The following is a 21,453-nucleotide window of genomic DNA, read 5'->3' as shown; positions in this document are numbered from 1 at the left end:
ATGTTGCTTAAAGAAAAGTTTCCATTTCAGATTGCGACAAAATAAGTTCAGATCTTTAACCCAATTAAAGCAGTTGAATGTATTAGTTGGTACAAAATTAAGACCCTTCTGCAGCACACAATATTCATCTTTAGACAATTCATATGATGACAAATTGATAATTTGCCCCTGATCAATTACATTTTTCTCCTCAGGTCGTATCCTACTGTTGGACCTATCGCATAGCAATATGCATATTTTTATTTTTCTATATTCCTTGAATTTCTGATGTGCAGCATTATGCCGAATATGAGGACATTGGTATTAATAGATTTATTGGGGTTATCCTTACTGTGATAAATCTGACTCCTGGGACACTGTATTGCGGGCAGACTCTTTATTTTCTGGCGATTTCATGTGATGCGTTCTGTCTGTTTCTATGGTTACATCATGGAGCAGGGAGAAAACATGTGATCGGAAGGTCCGGCCCCATTTGTGATGCGCCCATTGCTGGTTACTATGGGCGTGTCCGGGAGAAAAGGGGAAACATGTGACCGGAAGTTCCGGCGCCATCTTTGATTCCCCTCCGCCCTGCCCGCACAGGATGGTTCCGGAGGATACAGCCCGCTGAGGGGGTTGCGCGACCGGAAGTATGGGCGCCATATTGGATACGCCCCACGGTGGAACGCACGCTAATGACCCTCCTTCCGCTTTGAATTTTGAATGCAGCGGCGGGCTCTCAGGTATATGACATTTTTTGCTGCGCACCTGGCTCTCAGTTATTTGCATCTTCACACCGATTGGACTGCCGGATAGTGGGTGGTATGCAATACAATCACACCGGTTATTTAAATCCGGTTTCCTAGACTTCTGGTGCCATTATTATTGAAGGTATCAGGCATGAAGCAGCAACAATATTTTTGATAGGACTATTCCTCCTGATGAACCGCTACGGCGGGGAAACGCGTTGAGGGTCCCCCATGAGACATGATAAGTGACCTCTTTATTAATTGCTGATTGTATTTGAGGATGTTTATCTCTCCAAGTGAGAATAGCTGCTATCTTTGTGGGTCACATGATATCATGATGTGGTAAATGTTTTTATTGCTGTATTATCTGTTTGGTCTGCATAAGTCCTAGGGCATTCTGATTTTTTCATTACTGTTCTATCTTGGAAATTGTTTTCCCCTCTGTGATACTAGGGATCACTAGGGAAGTGAGGGATAGTCCTCGTTGAGTGGGGGCGCCAATATCGTACTATTAGGGTGCCAACCTCCACGGATAGGAAGGTATCAGTCAGGCCTTTATGTAGGGCTATGCAGCACCTTATACTAGGTCTAATTTTTGACATTTTTTCAACGTCACTGGGAAGGTGTGTTTTATGATCATTAATAAAATTGTGTTTTAAGGGGATTTTTATGTACACTAAATTTTTTCCAATCTCCATGAATTAGTGATTTTTTCTGGTTTAAGTTTGTTCTGATATGGCCAGTTTCTTATCAACCCCAATTAATACTGAGCTTTGGGCACAGGATGCCAACCAGGTGTTTTCTACAAATCCATTACTTGATAATTCTGATAGCCCCTCTCTTAAAACTTTATTTAAAGACCTCTATCATGCCTACAAAGAAAATATAAAATCCTGGTGGGAGATAAGAGGGTTGGAAAGTTACATTAAAAATAAAATTGTACCCAAGGGCTTACGTATTAATATACAGCCCTCTCCCCGAACGGCCAATCCTGAGTTTCTGGCTAATTGGACTAAAGAGTCTATTGAGTCCTCTACTCGTTTTATGTTACTTCTCCTAACCGAGGAGAAAAGGTTGTTTGAGGAATCTACCAAAAAGCTAAGTGATCTAATTGAAAAGGCAAAAAAATTTAAAACTGATCCTGATTTTGTACGAAGGGAGGATATTCTTCAAACATCAGTCGAGAAATTTCAGACCAATCTCAAGGATCGTAAACATTTACAATTTACACGAGATCTGACTGACTTTAAAGAGAATAGGGCCTACGGGTATCAAGTGGTGAATCAAACTGAGGTATCTTCCTCGGATATTGATACATCTGACACTGAACGAGTAGATAACTCAAACAATCTTCGGGGAAGAAGTGGACACAATAGGTCGAGATGGCGTCCACCAAGAAATCAGCACAGACAAAGGGATATGGGGGGAGGAAGGGGGGTACAACATTCCTCCTCGGGATCATCATCCTCTGTATCACAATCTTTTTTGGACAGAGGTCCAACAGTAGGATACGACCTGAGGAGAAAAATGTAATTGATCAGGGGCAAATTATCAATTTGTCATCATATGAATTGTCTAAAGATGAATATTGTGTGCTGCAGAAGGGTCTTAATTTTGTACCAACTAATACATTCAACTGCTTTAATTGGGTTAAAGATCTGAACTTATTTTGTCGCAATCTGAAATGGAAACTTTTCTTTAAGCAACATGACCGTGAACAGTGTCTCCAATTGGGTTTATCTGAAGAAGACATAGAGGGCCTGGAAGCTCTGACTAGTCTCCTAAGGGAGAACGAGCAACCACGGGGTTTGGGCCCCTTTACTACCCTGAAAAATAGGAGCACCAGGATGCCACCAAATAATGAGGTCTTGAGCATTGATATTTTTACCAAGATGGTGGAGGAGGATCTCCGTAAAATTTCAAGTATAAATCAGAGCCGTCCATCTAATCTTTCTCGTCCTGAAGAGTTGGCTCTTGAGGGACTTGAAAAAAATGCCAGAATAATTATTAAGGCCTCGGATAAGGGAGGTAACCTGGTGCTCTTGGATCATAATAAATATAGGGCAATGTGCTATGCGCTCCTGAATCATGAGGACACATATGAGGTCTTACGGGATAATCCAACATCTGGATATAAAAATGAGTTATTATCCATTCTAAGTGAAGCAAAAGAGAATAGGGTGATTTCGGATAATGAATTTCGGTTTTTATTTCCGAATTCTCCCACAATAGCAACTTTTTATGCATTACCAAAGGTTCATAAGGGGTTTGAACCACTTAAAGGTCGCCCTATAGTTTCTGGAATAGACTCGCTCACTCAGAATAGTGGTGTATATCTGGATAAAGTCCTAAGACCATTTGTGACCACATTGCCGTCCTATATACATGACACATCGCATTTGTTGAACCTGCTGGAGGGTGTTGTTCTGGAGGAAAACACTCTGCTGGCGTCTATCGATGTGGAAGCACTGTATAGTTGCATTCCACATGAGTGGGGCTTGAAGGCGGTTACCCATTTTCTACAAATGAGAGCAGTTGAGTGTCAAACACATAATTGTTTCATTAAAAAATTGTTGGGATTTGTCCTCACCAGGAATTACTTCCTCTTCGATTGTAAGTACTTCCACCAGCTCAGGGGGACTGCGATGGGGAGCCCTTGTGCCCCCACGTATGCTAATATCTTCCTGGGCTGGTGGGAGGAAACCCACATTTTTGGGGGGGAAGAGGAGTGGTGGACTCCGTTCATCAATCTGTGGGCCAGATATATCGATGACATTCTGATATTCTGGTCTGGCCCCGAGTCAGATTTTCTTCGTTTCATTGAATGTATCAATAGGAATACAGTGGGACTGAGGTTTACCTCAGAGTGTCACACCACAAGTATTAACTTCCTAGATTTGACGATTTCAAAGAATGAGGATGGAAGGATTAGTACGTGTACCTATCGGAAGCCTACTGCAACAAATAGTCTGTTGAGATGGACAAGCCATCACCCGGAACCTCTGAGGAGGGGGATACCCAAAGGGCAGTTCCTTAGGGTTCGAAGGAACTGCACGGAGTTGAGTGTCTATAGAAAACAAGCCAATGACCTATATAATAGATTTAGAAACAGGGGTTATCCCCCACGTTTCTTGAATGGACCATGGCATGAAGCATTCATAGCGGATAGGCCCTCTCTCCTCCAGTCAAAAAAAGAAGATACTGTCAGGGACACTGTTGTCAGACTTATTGGCACTTATGATGGTCAGTCAGACAGGGTGTACCATGTTCTCAAAAAGCACTGGGGGATACTCTTAGCTGACCCGAATCTGAAGGGGCTGGTGCCATCTAAACCCTCCATTACATATAGAAAAGGAAGATCTATAGGGGATCGGCTTGTGCACAGCCTCTATCAAAGACCCAAGGGAACGGGTACATGGTTAGATAGAAAACCTTTGGGCTTCTTCAAGTGTGGGGACTGTACCAAATGCAAATATATGCTTCAATGTAAAACCTTTATGAGTTCACACAATGGTAAGACCTTCTATCTGAGGGATTTTGGAAACTGTAAATCAACAGGTCTGGTCTATAAGGCCACGTGTACCTGCCCATTGGATTATGTGGGAAAAACCACTAGAGAATTAAGGGTGAGGGTGGGTGAACACCTGGGGGATATCAGAAATAAACGTGATACCCCTGTCGCCAGACACATCAATGGTATACATCAGGGTCGAATGGGTGACATCACTTTTAATATGATTGAACTAATTAAACCAAGGGCTAGGGGAGGTAATCTGGACAATCTAATTCTGAGACGGGAGTGTGAATGGATGTTCAGACTGCAATCGGTCTTCCCTAATGGGATGAATGAATGCATTTCATATGCCTGTTTTTTATGATCTTTTGATTCTCTGGTTGGTTGAACTTGCCCCTTTTTCTGTTATAGGGGGTTATGATAAGAGGCTCTATATGTCTGGCATATTGGATGATGCCTGTATGGCATGGACCACATTGTATGGTTGATTTGTTTTATCGCATAGCAATATGCATATTTTTATTTTTCTATATTCCTTGAATTTCTGATGTGCAGCATTATGCCGAATATGAGGACATTGGTATTAATAGATTTATTGGGGTTATCCTTACTGTGATAAATCTGACTCCTGGGACACTGTATTGCGGGCAGACTCTTTATTTTCTGGCGATTTCATGTGATGCGTTCTGTCTGTTTCTATGGTTACATCATGGAGCAGGGAGAAAACATGTGATCGGAAGGTCCGGCCCCATTTGTGATGCGCCCATTGCTGGTTACTATGGGCGTGTCCGGGAGAAAAGGGGAAACATGTGACCGGAAGTTCCGGCGCCATCTTTGATTCCCCTCCGCCCTGCCCGCACAGGATGGTTCCGGAGGATACAGCCCGCTGAGGGGGTTGCGCGACCGGAAGTATGGGCGCCATATTGGATACGCCCCACGGTGGAACGCACGCTAATGACCCTCCTTCCGCTTTGAATTTTGAATGCAGCGGCGGGCTCTCAGGTATATGACATTTTTTGCTGCGCACCTGGCTCTCAGTTATTTGCATCTTCACACCGATTGGACTGCCGGATAGTGGGTGGTATGCAATACAATCACACCGGTTATTTAAATCCGGTTTCCTAGACTTCTGGTGCCATTATTATTGAAGGTATCAGGCATGAAGCAGCAACAATATTTTTGATAGGACTATTCCTCCTGATGAACCGCTACGGCGGGGAAACGCGTTGAGGGTCCCCCATGAGACATGATAAGTGACCTCTTTATTAATTGCTGATTGTATTTGAGGATGTTTATCTCTCCAAGTGAGAATAGCTGCTATCTTTGTGGGTCACATGATATCATGATGTGGTAAATGTTTTTATTGCTGTATTATCTGTTTGGTCTGCATAAGTCCTAGGGCATTCTGATTTTTTCATTACTGTTCTATCTTGGAAATTGTTTTCCCCTCTGTGATACTAGGGATCACTAGGGAAGTGAGGGATAGTCTTCGTTGAGTGGGGGCGCCAATATCGTACTATTAGGGTGCCAACCTCCACGGATAGGAAGGTATCAGTCAGGCCTTTATGTAGGGCTATGCAGCACCTTATACTAGGTCTAATTTTTGACATTTTTTCAACGTCACTGGGAAGGTGTGTTTTATGATCATTAATAAAATTGTGTTTTAAGGGGATTTTTATGTACACTAAGTTTTTTCCAATCTCCATGGATTAGTGATTTTTTCTTGCATTGGTCTGGTATACAAAGGGGTTGTGGTGGTTGAGTGATGAATACTTGCCTTGTTTGGTCAATCTTGTTTTTGAAGTGTGTGGCAAAGTCCTCGGCAGAGATGAGGGAGGTTGGAGGAGGCAGTGGTGGGTGGAGGAGGGAGTTAAAAGTTTTGAATAACTGTTTTGGGTTGTAAGGCTGGTTTCACATTTGTGTTTTTTTTCGCGGTATTTTAGCGCTAAATAGCGCATGCTTTTTTTTTCCTATACTTTGCATGGGATGCGCTTATGTGCGCATACACATGCGTTTGTACGCGTTTTTCTGCGCATGCGTTTTTTTGCGGTATGCGATCGGGCGCACAAAATGCAACCTGTTGCATTTTTTGGGCATCCGACTTGCCTCAAAAAAATGCATGCGCTCGCAATGCGTTTTTTTACAGCAAGACACCCATTATAAGTCTATGGTGAGCATATGTGCGCATTGGCATGCTTATGTATGCGTTTTTTTGCACATGCGTTTTTTTTTTTACCATTAGTTTAGACAATGGAATTTAGGGGTTTGGGTTAGAGTTAGGATTAGTTAAGGGGGTTTAGGGTTAGGGTTAGGGTTAGGGTCAGGGTCAGGGTTAGGGTTAGGATCAGGGTATGGTTTGGTTAAGGGTTAGGGTTAGGGTCAGGGTCAGGGTTAGGGTTAGGATCAGGGTGTGGTTTGGTTAAGGGTTAGGGTTAGGGTTAGGGTCAGGGTTAGGGTCAGGGTTAGGGTTAGGGTCAGGGTTAGGGTTAGGATCAGGGTATGGTTTGGTTAAGGGTTAGGGTTAGGGTCAGGGTCAGGGTTAGGGTTAGGATCAGGGTATGGTTTGGTTAAGGGTTAGGGTTAGGGTTAGGGTCAGGGTTAGGGTCAGGGTTAGGGTTAGGGTATGGTTTGGTTAAGGGTTAGGGTTAGGGTTAGGGTCAGGGTCAAGGTTAGGGTTAGGATCAGGGTATGGTTTGGTTAAGGGTTAGGGTTAGGGTTAGGGTTAGGGTCAGGGTTAGGGTTAGGGTCAGGGTTAGGGTTAGGGTTAGGGTATGGTTTGGTTAAGGGTTAGGGTCAGGGTTAGGGTTAGGGTTAGGGTTAGGGTCAGGGTTAGGGTTAGGGTTAGGGTCAGGGTCAAGGTTAGGGTTAGGATCAGGGTATGGTTTGGTTAAGGGTTAGGGTTAGGGTCAGGGTTAGGGTTAGGGTCAGGGTTAGGGTTAGGGTTAGGGTATGGTTTGGTTAAGGGTTAGGGTTAGGGTTAGGGTCAGGGTTAGGGTTAGGGTCAGGGTTAGGGTTAGGGTTAGTAAAGTCATGGTTTGGGTTAGTGTGAGGGGCCACCTAATGTTTGGAAAAACGCAAATGCGGTAAAAACGCACTAAAAACGCATACAAACGCATAAAAACGCTGCGTTTTTTTCATGCATGCTCATAAAAATGCTTGAAAAAAACGCAGCAGTTGTATGCTTTTGTATGCGTTTTTTCAATGCTTTTTTTGCGGGAAAAACGCGCTGCAAAAAAAAGCAAGTGTGAAACTAGCCTAAGATAGGGAAGATACAAGGGTTGTGAAGTAGGCCTGTTTAGCAGAGGTGAGGGCAGATTTGAAGTCGAGTGTTGCCTGTTTGAATGTGGTGAAGTCATCTTGCGAATTTGTTTTCTTCCAGCGCCGTTCTGCAATCCTGGACACTTGTCGGAGCTTTTTAGTGGTGTTATTGTGTCAGGGTTGTCTGTTGATACATCGCATTCTGCCATGAACGAGAGGGGCAACCGTGTCAATAGCTGATGCGAGAGTGGCATTGTAGAAAGCAGTGGCACTGTCTGTGTGAGGATATGGATGCCAGTGGTAGAATAGAATCAGAGAGCGCGTGGGTGTCTAGGTGTACAAGGTTTCTGCGGGGGTGTGCATGTTGCTGGACACCATCTCTTATTACGTATCATCCTCTCTAGTTATATATGATGCTGTCCCTTATTATATAGCTTCCTCTGCTGTTATGTATAGTGTTGTCTCTTACATAGTGTATTCTTGTTAACTTTGTTATTTACAGTGCCCTCTTTTATTACATAGTCCCTTCTCTTTTTAGATATAAAATGACTGCTGATCGAGGAGCCGGTGACCAAACTACCAGTCCATCAGCTCCTCCATTAGAAAGGAAGCTTTCCCATACTCCATCAGCCATCATTGCATTATACAGCCAACAAGACAGGACAGTATGTAATAAATAACAGGGCTCTATATAACATAGTAACATAGTAACATAGTTATTAAGGTTGAAGGGAGACTTTAAGTCCATCTAGTTCAACCCATATCCTATCCTAACTTGCCCTAACATGTTGATCCAGAGGAAGGCAAAAAAAACCCATGTGGCAACAGTAAGCTTCACATTGGGGAAAAAAATTCCTTCCCGACTCCACATACGGCAATCAGACTAGCTCCCTGGATCAACACAATATTAAGGAGACTAGTGTATATACCCTGTAATATTATACTTTTCAAGAAAGGCATCCAGTCCCTTCTTAAATTTTAGTAGTGAATCACTCATTACAACATCATATGGCAGAGAGTTCCATAGTCTCACTGCTCTTACAGTAAAGAATCCGCGTCTGTGAGTATGCTTAAACCTTCTTTCCTCCAGACGTAGAGGATGCCCCCTTGTCCCCGTCACAGGTCTAAGAGTAAAAAGATCATTAGAAAGGTCTTTGTATTGTCCCCACATATATTTATACATTGTAATAAGATCACCCCTAAGCCTTCGATTCTCCAAACTAAATAACCCCAAGTGTAATAACCTGTCTTGGTATTGCAGACCCCCTAGTTCCCTAATAACCTTGGTCGCTCTTCTCTGCACCCGCTCCAGTTCAGCTATGTCTTTCTTATACACCGGAGACCAGAACTGTACACAGTATTCTAAGTGTGGTCGCACTAGTGACTTATATAGAGGTAAAATTATGTTCTCCTCATGAGCATCTATGCCTCTTTTAATGCATCCCATTATTTTATTTGCCTTTGCAGCAGCTGCTTGACTCTGGCCACTAAATGTGAGTTTGTCGTTCACCCATACACCCAGGTCTTTTTCAGTGACTGTTTTGCCCAGTGTTTTACAATTAAGCACATAATTAAACAACTTGTTCGTTCTACCCAAGTGCATGACCTTACATTTATCCCCATTAAAGCTCATTTGCCATTTATCAGCCCAAGCTTCTAGTTTACATAAATCCTCCTGTAATATAAAATTGTCCTCCTCTGTATTAATTACCCTGCAGAGTTTAGTGTCATCTGCAAATATTGAAATTCTACTCTCTATGCCCCCTACAAGGTCATTAATAAATATGTTAAAAAGAAGCGGGCCCAAAACTGACCCCTGTGGTACCCCACTGCTAACCGTGACCCAGTCCGAGTGTGCTCCATTAATAACCACCATTTGTTTCCTATCCCTGAGCCAGCTCTTAACCCACCTACACATATTTTCCCCTATCCCCATTGTTCTCATTTTATGTATCAACCTTTTGTGTGGCACCTTATCAAAAGCTTTTGAAAAGTCCATGTACACCACGTCCACTGCATTCCCTTGGTCCAGTCCGGAACTTAATCCAATATGTAAGGGACGGTACTGTACATAACAAGAGAGGGCACTGTGTAAGGGACAGCAATATACATAATAAAGGAGACTATGTAATATATATACCTGTATGTGTGTGTGGCTATATAATATCAATATCTATCTATCTATCTATCTATATATATATATATATATATATATATGTATATATACACACACACACACGTAGCTTTGACGCCATAAAAGGAGGGGGGCCCAGACACATTTCTTGCACAGGGGCCCCAAGCTGTCAGTGTCCGCCCCCTGTCCGCCAAAATAATTTGTACTTTCTGTTTTTCTTTCTGTCACATTATTAAAAATTATTATTAAAAAAGCCATTAGGTCTTCATTCAGCATCATCAAGCTAATACATACATACATATAGAGAACTGCAAGAAGATGAAAGTCTAGAAATTTAGAAATAATAGCAGAGTTAGTAGCAGACTAAAAATTAGATCTTTGAGTGTAGTGTGGGCTCTTCGGATGCTTCCGAATTATCAACGACCAAAGGGGCGGCAAATTTTTCGACCGCCCCGGGCGCCACAAACAGTTGTTACGCCACTGGGTATAGCATTATGTTTTTCTAGATTACAAAAGCCATTATGTTATTCATATTTCACTTATTTCATATTTGATATGCCTTACAAAAGCCATTATGAAATGTATTACTAAAGCCATTTTGCTATTCGTATTTCACATATTTCATATTTGGTGTGCTACCATTTTCTAATTTAATATGTAAGCTGCCTTTTGGTATGCACCTATTCAGACTAGTTCTAGATGTGCCGTCAGTTTTTTCTATAACTTGTATACGTTTTCTGACTGAGCACTCCGCCCTTCATCAAGTGGTGATTTTAATCGCATTCAATCACATGTTTTGGTTCCTATCGTCCTATATATATAGGCTTTATCATGTTACTAGCCAGAGGTCAGTTCACACCAGGCAGTCAGTATAGGGACCCATTCAATCTGAGATCACCTTGTCGCTGGTGAATGGGCTCACATCTTTTGGCCAAATTTTGTGCTAAGTATCTCATATGTTTTTCTAGATTACAAAAGCCATTATGCTATTCATATTTCACTTATTTCATATTTGATATGCCTTACAAAAGCCATTATGAAATGTATTACTAAAGCCATTTTGCTATTCGTATTTCACATATTTCATATTTGGTGTGCTACCATTTTCTAATTTAATATGTAAGCTGCCTTTTGGTATGCACCTATTCAGACTAGTTCTAGATGTGCCGTCAGTTTTTTCTATTATTGGTATAGCATTGATATTTAAACTATCTATTAATATGAAGCATAATAATCTACATACTTATATACCAACAAGTACTCTAACAACATCTTTTAGAGAGTATGACCTTTTATTATTATTTTTTATCTATTTGAGCTACCTTGGTCCTCCCTTTAACAGTGACCAAAATACAAATAACTCTTTTTGTTCTGATGCTCAAAAACCATCTTATTGATGGCCTTACATAGTTTTTGTATTATTCACTATTACTGTCACTTTATCACTTTTCTCTGGTGTTTATATCTAGGGCATAATAGGGTCAGGGACAGAGCATCGACGAGGAGTGAGAGCGCCATATCACAATATTACGGTGCCAACCATCGTGACAAGTTAGGGGCATTTTTTGACTCTGCTATAGGACTGGACTATATTTGGGTGAAGGAGAACAGTCGGTGGGCAAAACATGAAAAAACAGGGGAAGAAAAAAATTACCAGGGCAGTCCCCGAACACAAGGTATTGATAACAATAAATGTTTTATTGGAAAACAGGTAATAACAGGGGTAACAAAACAATGATGAAAGTTATCCGCTAAAAATACACAGATATAAGGATAAAAATACGGACGCACACCCGGTAAAATAACCTCTTTTGGAAGGAGGACCAGTTAGGCAAATACCGTCTAATAAAAGTTGTCATAGATAAATAGATAAAGTAAAGTGAAAAACCAGAACAGAGCAGTTATAATATCTGTGGCAATAGGTAAAGTGCAAGTGCAGTAAGTCAGTACCTTACACAACAATTAGGAAGAAGTCATACTGTACATTGCATGTACATCAGTATAGGGGAAGGCTTATGTGAGACAGTGCTTATGTTATTGTGATCATTTATATTGAGTCACCTAATAGTAAGGGCCATGATATAATGGGACAAAAAGGCAGCAGACTTACTCTATTAGAGGAGCTCCATCATCCGAGTGGTGTCCACTCCGACACACATCTCGGCTTCCACCTTTGTCAGAGGGTGGAGTCAACAAGGATAGGAGTATTCTTTATAGTGCAAAGGGCCAATCCGGAGTGAGGCATGTGTGGTAGCACCAACAAAACACAGGGAGGAGGCGTGGAGCAATGTGCATCACACGCTTATGCGAGTGAGTAACCCCGGCGACTGCGTCATGCAAGCCACGGAGTCACGATCACGTGGGGTCCCACATGACCGGAGGCCGCTGGAGGCATAGAGACGCGGTCAGCAGAGAAACAGAGACGCCTCAGAATGCGTGCACGTACCGCACTCTCAGTGGATGAGTAATAAAAAGACATAGAAGCATAAAAAGAGGAGTATCTATGGAATTATGGTATGCTAATAGAACAAGAAAAGGAGTATTAATTGAAAAATATAACATAGTGTATATTAACCCCTAAATGACAGCCAATACATCTTTTTCTGACCTGAGGTATAAGAGAATGTCATCCCCATACAGGTGACAATCCAGCAGCTGTCTACTGTACACCACAGCTGACAACTTGCTGTATTACAAACGATCAGTGTTGTCACTATCCATATCTATTTAACCCCTTAGTTGCTGCTGTCAAAAGTGACTACATCAAATAAATGGTTACTAGGGTGTGGGGGCTTCTGCTTTAATCTAATTGGCACACCGAGATCATGATTGTCTGGCCCTGATATTTGCCGTAGCAGTTCATGACCAAATAGCTGCCCTAGAGTCTCCCGGCTATGGTGGTCAGTTCAGAAGTTAGCGACATTTAGGTGGTAAACAAACACTTTTTCATTCCGGCTATACCACTTTGCATTAATTCCTGAAAATCACCGGAAGGGTTAATACACTACCTGACAGAAGTTTTCAATATGTCAGGAGGTGCTGTTTTTAAAATGGTATCACATTTTGGGTTTTCCAATATATAGGACCCCTAAAGTCACTTCAAACCTGGATATGTCCCTCAAAACAATACATTTTGTAAAATTCCTTGAAAAAACAAAAAATTACTGCTACATTTTTAAACCTCCTAAAAGGCTAACAAAATAAATTAGCTTTTTAAAAATAGTGCTGATAGGCAGACATGAGGGAAATGTTATTTATTATTGTTTTTTTGTGGTGCGACCATTTGGAATAAAGGGATAATCATTCAAAGTTTGAAAATTGCAATTTTTTTATACATTTTTGTCAAGTTTCTGATATTTTTTTTATAAATAAACACAAAACATATCAATCTAAATTTACCATTATCATAAATTATAATGTGCCACGAAAAAAAATCTGAAAATCAATGGGATTTGTTGAAGCATTCCAGAGTTATCACCACAAAAAGTGACATTGGTCAGAATTTAAAAAATTGGCCCCGTCACTAAGGGGATAATATACACTGCTCAAAAAAATAAAGGGAACACTTAAACAACAGAATATAACTCCAAGTAAATCAAACTTCTGTGAAATCAAACTGTCCACTTAGGAAGCAACACTGATTGACAATCAAAGTCACATGCTGTTGTGCAAATGGAATAGACAACAGATGGAAATTATTGGCAATTATCAAGACACCCTCAATAAAGGCGTGATTCTGCAGGTGGAACCACAGATCACATCTCAGTACCAATGCTTTCTGGCTGATGTTTTGGTCACTTTTGAATGTTGGCTGTGCTTTCACACTCGTGGTAGCATGAGACGGACTCTACAACCTACACAAGTGGCTCAGGTAGTGCAGCTCATCCAGGATGGCACATCAATACGAGCTGTGGCAAGAAGGTTTTCTGTGGCTGTCAGCATAGTGTCCAGAGGCTGGAGGTGCTAGCATAAGACAGGCCAGTACACCAGGAGATGAGGAGGGGGTTGTAGGAGGGCAACAACCCAGCAGCAGGACCGCTACCTCAGCCTTAGTGCAAAGAGGAACAGGAGGAGCACTACCAGAGCCCTGCAAAATGACCTCCAGCTGGCCACAAATGTGCATGTGTCTGCACAAACTGTTAGAAATCGACTCCATGAGGATGGTCTGAGTGCCTGATGTCCACAGATGGGGATTCTGAGACTTTCAATGTTACTCATGGACATAGAACCACTCCCAAAACCTGGAGTGGAGGGAGAGATTCACCCCACTACCAAACCTGCAAATCCCTCCAAAAATGAAAGCCCATGTCAGGTTTTTCTACAATCTGACTTGATCAACTACTTCTACCAAATCCACACTCAGTTTTACTCTGCCTTGTAATCCCAGACGTTTTGCTGCAATCACAATGCACTCCAGCGGGTTTAATTTGTTTCTATAAGCATCCAGGGGGACACACACTGGCCCTCGTATATGATCCCCATCACTGCCTCACAGAATGCATTGACTACTCTTCATTTCGGCAAATAAATTAAATGGTTAAAAAAATAAAAATTCAATTGTAGTTGCTTTTACTTCACTTGATGAGTAAATGTTTGCTTCAAGCCACCCACAATCCCTAGAACACACAAGAATTCTCTCCCAACCTTCCAGGAGATGTGTTTAATCTTTAGATTCCTCTTAAGGGATTTTTCTTTAACGGCAGAGGTACATTACCCCAAGTGGTTTCAATCTATCAAATATGAATTGTTTACAGGAGAAAGGTTTCAGTGTTTCATATTTTTTTGTAAAATAATAGTAAAAAACATTGAAGGTTTTATAATTCTGCAGCGGTTCCATCCTGACATCAGACACGGTAAACTCTCTTAATGGACTCTCAATTGCAAATCATTTTTTAAAATCTGCTCTGCAGTGTGTTTTACACAATATTTATGGCTCTGTCTTCCCATTACCTAAGCAGTTATTTTAGCTTTTAAACTGCAGTTTACAGAGGCCACAAATTTCAGCACTCCAGCTCTGTGATTAGCAAGACTCGATTTTTCTAGGTCATTACAGAAAGTAATGCAGAGACAAATGCATTTATTTTATCTGCCACCCCCACAACTACACCTTTATTTTCCTCCCTCAACCTTGACTTATTTAGGTGCAGTATTTTGTTCAAGTTTTATAAAAAATTGGTGCTTGGAAAATATAAAGCAGCACTTAGTTTTTCTCATTATTGTCTGCACACATACTAAGTACACACTCTTTGAATTATATGGTTTAATGCATCAGGATACCATTACAAAAATCTGGTCTTAAAAATATGTAAATACAACTTTAGATAAAAAAGCAACACAATACATTACACTGTGTCCTTTAGTTACTGAACAAAAAACAAGCCAAAATACGGAAAAATTAATTACACCCCTTGAATCAATAGCTTGTAAATCCACCTTTAGCAGCAATAGCTTGAAGTAATCATTTTCTGTATGACTTTACAGTATCTCACTTCATTCTGGAAGAATTTTGGCCCACTCTTCTTTGCTTAAGTTCATTGAGATTTGTGGGCACTGCTCTCTTAAAGAGGACCTGTCTTCACGATTATGCGTGTTAAAATAAAGGCAAGATTATAATGGCGCTGTTTTACAGATTAAATAGATACCTTTGTGGTGAAGAAATCTGCAATGTGGTTGTTGCTTAATCAACATTTGAAGTGTCATAAGTTTTCATGCATAGATGCGGGACTGTGGGTAGGTTCTTCGGCTCCTGCCAGTACCCCTCCGCCTGCCTTTGGTATCTGTACCTTCCTCTTGTTTTAAAGTTTGTGCCGGCGCCGTTATCGCCATGGGTGGCTCATGTACAGACTGTTTATAATCATTGTCCTAAAACGTTTTAATTATTATTTGTATGATGAATGCTTTATTGTATTTTTGAAATTACCATTGTATATTTTGTTCCAGGTTCAATTTTATCATGGCTATAAAGAGTTAACAGCATTAACCATCTAAGCCCAAGGGAAGGGCCATCTTTCAGCCATGATTCCCTAGAGGTTTCCTCCACAGGGGTTTTTTCCTCTCCTGAGCACTGTAGGATGACTCTATGTGAGTCGGAGGTTTGCCAAGTTAGTCCCCTTAATGCTTTTGCAGGGACTTCTAGTTTATAAGTTTACTAAAGTGATTTATTAAAAAAAAAAAAAAAAAAAAGGTGTCAAATGTGATTGTACAACCCCTCACAGCTTTGCGGTTTAGGAGTCAGGTGGAAGTTGCAGACATGTTAAGGTGGACTCATTTTAACTAATAGAGGATGTAAAACCTCATGGTGGTGAACAGGCTCGGCTTTGGTGGCCAGCCTCAAGGACGTTGCAATGGTAACGTCAATCAGGGGCGGGCACAGTGGTTAAGCACAGGAGTGAGGATAATAGGGTCATTGGTGCCCTGAAAGTTTGCTGGCTATGCTTGAATGGCAAGCCAGTGCGTGCTGCCCCTTTATGGCTGTCTGTCCTGCTTCTGTATGTCAGGCAGCTGGGGATATCACAGTACTTGTGAATCCCAATGTACTAGCACTTCACCTGACTCCTACTGTGATTGTTTTAATCCTGTGATTTAAGTAAAGCTGTGGCCATTTTATCAACCAAAATAACGTGTTGTGTATTTATTCTAGTGTCTAGGTTTACTGTAGTTATGGTGGTTTTAAGATGGAGTGGGGGTCCGTCCCATATCCATAAGTCATGACACAGCAAGAAACGACCTGGAAAACATCTGCAGTGACTTTGAAAACTTAGGTAAGAAAGTGAAAGAGCTGGGAGTGCAGGTGGTCTTCTCTTCCATCCTCTCGGTGGATGGCCATGGAACAAGAAGGTGGAATAAGATTCTGCAGTTGAGCAACTCAGGGGCGGACCTACCACCCGGGCAGACGGTTCATTGCACGGGGGCCCCGGGGGAGAGGGGACCCTTCCAGCACCGCATGGCTAATTATTTATGCAAATTAGCCATGTGGACTTGTGGAGCACGAGCACTGCAGAGCCAGCAAGGAGGAGAGGAGAACAGCCCCCCCTGCAGGAGGCAAAGGAGCCAGCCCTGAGGGCTGAGGTGAGAGATCATCAGCGATCAGCCAGCAGCGTCAGTGCCGTGGGGGAGGAGAGGAGGGAAGACAGACTGTCTGACTGTCACTCACACTGCCTGCCCTGTGGCGCCGGCCAGACGGTGGTTGCAGTTCAGCCGCAGGTCAGTGTGTGATATCATGTGTCTGTCTGAGTCTGTGTGGCCGTGCCCCTGCCCATAGCAGCAGCTCAGTCAGGAGGAATGTGCGGAGTGCAGACACTGAGACTGAAGAGTGGAGTGGACACAGTGTGGATCCTCATTGTCTGAACTCTGGCCTGCCCTGCCTGCACAAGGTAAGAGTACCAGAGCTGAGCAGGACTGGGGGATGGGACCAAGGAGGCATGATTTTGGGGGGCTCCTTGGGTGGGGGAGAAAACTGAAGCATGGCAGGCATGATTTTGTGGGGCTCCATCCTGGGGGAGAACTGAAGCATGATGGCCTGGCTGCTCATGATTGGGGAGCCTCCTGGCCTTGGGAGAAGCATGGCCTTGGCTGCTCATGAATGGGGGGCCTCTGGCCTGGGGAGAAGCATGGCCTGGCTGCTCAAGAATGGGGGGGCACCTGGCCTGGAGAGAAGCATGACATTGGCTGCTCATGAATGGGGCGCCCCTGGGGAGAAGCATGGCTGCTCTTGAATGGGGGGCCCTGGGGGAGATGCTTGGCTGCTCATGAATGGGGAAGACCCCTGGCCTGGGGAGAAGCATGGCCTTGGCTGCTCATGAATGGGGGGGCCCTGGGGGAGATGCTTGGCTGCTCTTGAATGTTTGGCCCGTGTGGGAGATGCTTGGCTGCTCATGAATGGGGCGGCTCATGGGGGGAGAAGAAACCTGAATCAGGCGGCCCACATAGGGGGAGAAGCAGCATAAACTGGGGGGACCACATGGGGAGAAGCAGCATAAACTGGGGGGGCCACATAGGGCGAGAAGCATTATGCCAAAAGTAGACCGCATTTGGGGGAGAGCATTATGAAACAAAGGGAAACAGGGGTACCTATATATATATTATGTGGAGGCTGTCTTGGGCTATATATATTATTTAGAGGCTATGCTGGGCTGTATATATTACCTGAAGGCTATGCTGGACTGTATCTATTACCTTAAAGCTATGCTGAACTGTATATATTACCTGGAGTGGAAGCTATGCAGGCTGTTGCTGTACTGTATATATTAACTGGAGACTGTTCTGGGCTGTATTTATTAACTGGTGGCTGTGCTGGGCTGTATATATTAACTGAAGGCTATGCTGGGCTGTATACCGTATTTTCCGCTTTGTAAGACGCACTTTTTTTCCCCCAAACTTGGGGGGAAAATGGGGTGCGTCTTACAAAGAGGATATACATTACCGGGTGTAGGCCGCAGGGGTGTCCGGCTGTCCGTCGGCGCTGTGGGTGTCTCCGGGTGCCCAGCTGTGTCTCCATGTGCCCTGCGGTGTCTCCGGTTCCAATCCCGGGGCTCTGGTGACATTTTGCGACAGGCCAGAGCCCCGGGGCTCCCTCTCGGTTCCCTATGTTTTGGCTCCGGCAATATGGCGGCTGCCGCCAGGGGCGGCGCATGCGCTGATGGTGATCTCGGGACAGATCTCACTGAAATCTCATCTCTCGAGATGTCAGTCCCGAGATCACCATCAGTGCATGCACCGCCCCCCGGCAGGCGGCCGCCATATTGCCGGAGCCCAAAACAGAGTTAATTGAGAGGGAGACCCGGGGCTCTGGCCTGTCGCAAAATGTCGCCAGAGCCCCGGGATTGGAACCGGAGACACCACTGGGCACGTGGAGACACGGCTGGGCACCCGGAGACACCCACAGCGCCGACGGACACCCGGTAAATGTGGGCAGAGCCCCGGGCTGCTGCACAGACCCCCCTGGCAGCAGCGCAAGCCCCCCTAGTAGCAGCATGAGCCCTCCTGGCAGCAGTACAGCCCCCGTGGCAGCAGCGCAAGCCCCCCTGGTAGCAGCATGAGCCCCCCTGGTAGCAGCACGAGCCCCCCTGGCAGCAGTACAGCCCCCCTGCCAGCAGCATGAGCCCCCCCTGGCAGCAGCACAGACCCCTCTGGCAGTAGTACAGCCTCCCTGGCAGCAGCTCGAGCCCCCCTGGTAGCAGCACGAGCCCCCCTGGTAGCAGCATGAGCCCCCCTGGTAGCAGCACGAGCCCCCCTGGCAGCGCGCTGCACATCGGAGCACCCTCTCATCCCTTCCTGTGGTGTGCAGTATCACCCCACTCCTGCCTCCTCCAGCAGGGAACCTTGGAACCCCACTTCACCGCAGCCACCACCCCCGGTAAGCAGTAAGACACCTGGATTATAAGAGGCACCATTTTATTAAAAAAAGTTTTTCCTATTTTTCTCCTCAAAATTTGTGGTGCGTCTTATAATCCCGAGCGTCTTATAAAGCGAAAAATACGGTATATCACCTGGAGGCTGTGATGGGCTGTATATATTATCTGAAGGCTGTGCTGGGCTGTATATATTAACTGAAGACTATGCTGGGCTGTATACCATATTTTATTTGGAGGCTGTGCTGGGCTGTATATATTAACGACTAGAGGCAATGCTGGGCTAGTGGGCTATATATGTTTTTTGTAGGCTGCAACTGGCAAATAATAAATACAGCCCAGCAGCACCCTACAGATATTATATCCAGCCCTGCATAGCCTCAATATTAGATATACAGTACATTTACAGTGGGAAAATCCGCAGCAAAAATTGACATTGTGTAGATATTCCCACTCTAAAAATCGCAGCATATCCGCTGCATATTTTAGTTGCACCATGTAACACGGATCTAGCACAACTGCACTTGCTGCGGCCGGCCGCAAGCCCGAGAGAGAATGAATGGGGCTTGCCAGATCGGTGCCACAAGTCGCCCGTTAGGCAGCAGAGGTGCAGAAGTCTGCCGGATCTGCTGCTAATAGGAGGGGGGGGGGATTTCTTGCGCAGGGGCCCACTACAGTCTGTGTCCGCCCCTGGAACAACTGGCTACGTCGATGGTGCTGTCAGCAAGGATTTGGATTTCTGGATCACGGAGTGAATTACCTATATGATGGACTACTTGCTAGAGATGGGGTGCACCTTACGAAGACTGGAAAACATGTATTTGGAACAGTCATCAGGAGAGCTTTAAACTAGAACAATGTGGGAAGGGAAGCAAAAGGCCAGAAAAAGCCATGCACCTGACAAATGCTATTGAGAACTCTGCCATTAGAAGTGGGGGGAAAGAACAAAGACAAAAAATCTAAGTAATAAAAATATTGGAGAAAGAGAAACCAATCACAAACTAAAATGTTTCTATACTAATGCACAAAGCATGGGCAACAAACAAGGAGAATTGGAACTACTAACGCAGGAAAAGAAATATGATGTCATTGGAATCACTGAAACTTGGTGGGACAAAAGACATATTTGGAATACAAGACTAGAAGGATACAACTTATTTGCAAGAAACAGACTTAATAAACGAGGAGGAGGTGTCGCATTGTATGTTAGAAACGCGTATATCTGCACAGAGATTGAAGCTTCAGAGACTGGGAGTTCTGTAGAGACTGGGAGTTCTGTGGAAACTGTTTGGGTAAGAATACAAGGACAGAACAATGGAAAGGACACCATTGTAGGCATTTACTACAGACCATCTGTGCAAGCTGAAGATATGGATGAACTCTTTATGCATCAAATGGCCGAGTTCTCCAAAAAATATGACATAGTTGTCATGGGAGATTTCAACTATCTAGACATTTGTTGGGAATCTCTCTCAGGCAAAACTAACAGGTCAAGAAAATTCTTATCCTCTCTTGCTGACAACTTTATCTTCCAAAAGGGAGGGGAGAAAACAAGGGGAACTGCTACCTTGGATCTAATCTTAAGAAACAGGGAGGAAATGGTTGAGGAGGTAAAAGTGGCTGGGACCCTAGGAGGTAGCGACCATGCTATTTTAGAATTTTGGATAACTAGAGGAGGAAGACCTGTGAAGACTCAGACGTCAAGGTTAGATTTCAGAAAGGCAGATTTTAAGGGATTCAGAAAGAGAATTGGAGTGATCCAATGGCTGGATATCCTTAAGGACAAAAATGTCCAGGAAGGATGGGAAATCTTGAAAAATGAAATTATCAAAGCACAATTGTTAACAATTCCGAAAAGAGGGAAGAATAGGAAGCATTTAAGGAAACCAGGATGGATGAACACAGAACTTAAGCACATGCTAAAAAGGAAGAAAGAAATGTTTATGAAATGGAAAGAGGGAGGCATAGCTAAAGAAGAATATAATGCTGTCTGCAGAACCTGTAGGCCACAAATCAGATTATCTAAAGCTGACAATGAATTGAAGCTTGCAAGAGACGTCAAAAGCAATAATAAAGGATTTGGGGGATATGTCAAAAGTAAAAGAAAAGTCAAAGATGCTATAGGATTTTTACAGGATGAAAATGATAAAATGGTAAGACAGGATGTTGAGAAGACTGAACTTTTAAATTCCTATTTTGCATCTGTTTTCTCTCAGAAAGGAAATGTAACATCTTACTGTTCATCACTGTCCTATTAAGGGAATAGAAGAATCCAGGATATCTATAAACAGAAATATAGTGAGGAAACACTTAGCTAACATAAATGAATTCAAGTCTCCAGGTCCAGATAATTACACCCCAGAGTACTGAAGGAGATAGCAGAAGAAATTTTTGAACCCCTCTCCATAATCTTTGAAAATTCTTGGAGAACAGGAGAAGTCTCAGAAGACTGGAGGAGAGCAAATGTTG

This window comes from Dendrobates tinctorius, unplaced genomic scaffold (assembly GCF_039654945.1).
Source record: "Dendrobates tinctorius isolate UK_male_01 unplaced genomic scaffold, ASM3965494v1 ptg000223l, whole genome shotgun sequence".
In the NCBI taxonomy this organism is placed as follows: domain Eukaryota; kingdom Metazoa; phylum Chordata; class Amphibia; order Anura; family Dendrobatidae; genus Dendrobates; species Dendrobates tinctorius.
The sequence above is the reverse complement of the archived record's forward strand: the minus strand, read 5'-3'. Positions refer to the sequence as shown.